The sequence below is a fragment of the Talpa occidentalis genome, unplaced genomic scaffold, assembly GCF_014898055.3.
Source record: "Talpa occidentalis isolate TD23 unplaced genomic scaffold, MPIMG_talOcc4v2.1 talOcc4.13, whole genome shotgun sequence".
Lineage (NCBI taxonomy): Eukaryota > Metazoa > Chordata > Mammalia > Eulipotyphla > Talpidae > Talpa > Talpa occidentalis.
Genome location: NW_023601322.1, coordinates 67,801,343 through 67,804,188, shown reverse-complemented (window position 1 = coordinate 67,804,188; position 2,846 = coordinate 67,801,343).

The window sequence follows — 2,846 nt, the reverse complement described above, 5'->3', positions numbered from 1 at the left end:
CTGGATCGACTGAGCGCTCCGCCGCGCGCGGCCGGGAATAAGGCTCCGCGAGGCGCCGAGGCTCCGCCCGCCCGCGCCGCCCCTTCCCCCCTTCGCCACCCCTCCCCCTCCCGCCCTGGGAAGCCGGCCCCGCTCTCTGCGCCGCCAGCGCAACCCCGGATCCCGCGGGCGCGGCTGGGGAACGCGGCGCGAGTAGGGGGCGGGGCTCACATTTTTTGGGACCAGGCCCGGGCGGGCGCCGCCTGATTGTGGGTAGGGCTGCTAACAGGCAGGTGGCGAGGGCGGTGCTACCTTTCCCTGAAAGCTTGTGGCGCTGCAGCCTAGGGACTGCTGAGCTGAGCTCTGCCCTTGGACACACCTCTTTGCCTCTCCTCTTCCAGGCCTGGTCCCTCAGGCCATCCCTGCAACAAGCCAGGGGTCTCCTCCCACGTCACCGTCTGAGTTTTGGGAGCCTGCTTGTTTGCCTATCAGCATAAGTAATAAATAATCATTAATTCATCTGTCATTTGAAGATTAGATGGGGAGAAAAAGGAACCCTTATATACTGTTGGTGGGAATGTAGACTGGTCCAGCCCCTCTAGAAAACAGCATGGAAGTTTCTCAAAGGATCAAAAATAGATCTACCATATGATCCAGCAATTCCACTCCTAGAAATCTACCCGAAGAATGCAAAAACGCTAATTCAAAGGGATGGATGCACTCCTATGTTCACTGCAGCAGTAGTTACAATAGCCAAGTCATGTAAACAACCTAAGTGCCAAAGGACAGATGAGTGAATTGAGAACATGCGGTACATACATACAATGGAATACTACTCAGATATGAAAAAGAGATGTGCTCTTGCCATTTGCAACAAGGTGGATGGAACTGGAGGAAATAATGCTAAATGAAATAAGTCAGAAGGAAAAGGACAAATACTGATGTTCTCACTTATGTGTGGAATATAGAGAGCCCAACATGATTTTATTCCTAGGCATCTAGTTCCAGCCAGAAGGCCAGGAGTCATCCTGACTCTCTTTTTTTCAATCTCCGTATCCAGTCCATTACCAAATCCTGTTGCTTTTACTTCCAGATGTCTCAAAGGCATTCATGTCTGTCCATCTTCACCATGTGCCAGGACATGCTGGGAGAGAGCTCTATGGTTTGACATTCAGAGTCCACAAATTGGTCCATCCAGAGCCACTTTCCTGATTGGGTCCATGTGTAGGGGTAAAAACAGGCCTACTATCTATTTACACACAGTCGAGCCCATTGTCCCTCGCCATCGCCATGTTTGCAGGGGTCACTTTGACTCTGTCCTCCTAACTTGTTGCAGCTGACCCTTCCCAGATCTAGGTTTCTAGAGTGCACTGGGATCACATCAGACCTAAGCTGGAATCCTACCTTTGCTCTTTTCTCTGTAATCTTGGACAGGATATTTAATCTCACTGAGACTATTTCCACATCTCTCAAATGGAAATCACATTGACGATGATGATACCTAATTTGCAGAGAGTGTTTTGAAAACTGAACAAGGAAACACATGTAAAGTCATTAGTATGGTGTTAGGCATATTTAAGCTCTTGATAAATGTGACCTATTACCATTATGGATATTTTTGTTGTTATCACTAAGCATTCTACTTTGACCACTCCATTCCCTTAGCAGTCACCTTTCTCTCCGTTGCCCCCAGGTCTGAGGCTCCATGCTGTAGTTGGACTGGTTTCAGACAGAAGCTCACCTGTCACCTATTTGGCGAATTGCCACTGTGGGTTCCTTTGGGTGGACAGTATCCGGCCTAGAGCCTAAGCAGATGGTCACCGCCCAGGCCACACCTTTGTTCTCCCTCAGCAGCTGCCTGATCACCTGTCCCCAAAACAAAGCCACCTTGGGGTCAGGGCTCTCCCTAGGGAAGGGCGGAGGGAAGCACTTCCTGACACACAGCCAAGTCACCCCCCCACCCTTTGCCAGGTTCACACCCTCTGCTCCTGTCCTGGCCTGCCTCTCTCTTCGCACGCTCTGTCCTTCCGCCTTCTCACCCCCACATCAGCCTCAGTCCCATTCATGGGGCAACTCCAGGCTTTCATCACACCTCAGAACCTCACCCCAGCTAGATTTGTATGTCAGTCAGGTTTATGGGAAAGACCTGGAAAAAGAAAACCAAAGAGCTGACATGGATTTCTCATAGTCACTTCCCCTCTCAGAAACTTGAATGTCCTCTGATAAAAAAGGAATCACAATTCATCCTGGGGCAACCTCATTAAGTCATTTACTGCACACACATTAACTGCTTTTCTGACACTAGAAACACAGCAATATGACTGCCAATGGCATGTTTTCATGAAACTTACATTTTGTGGTAGGAGGGGGGACAGGCAGCACAGGCAATAAATCAGGAAAGAAAAATAGATCCTATAATGGCAAGTACTCAGATGAAAGTTGAAATACCACGCTGCACTTCAGGGTGCTGTGTCCCAGGCTTGGGGGGGTGACACTTTAGATTGGGGACTGATTGGCAAAGGCCTCAATGAACCATTGACATGTAAGCTGAGGACTGAATAAGAAGGAAACAGACTTGTGATCATCCATGGCAAAGCATTCCAAGCCATGTCACTAGTGCAAAAACTGAGGTGGGCACAAGCTTGAGGAGCAGGGAACAGCAGGAAGGTCAGAAGGAAGGAGGAGTCTGAGATAACGTCAAACAAAAGCCTATTGACAGGGGCTTCCCAGGTGGCACAGTGGTTGAGGGTTGAGCGCTGGGTTGTGAAGCTGCCCACAACCTCTGCAGCAACCTCAGCAGCACTGGTTCGATTCCTGGCTGCTCCCCGACCACCCCCCACGCCCCGGCTGCTCCCTGGTCCCCCCCC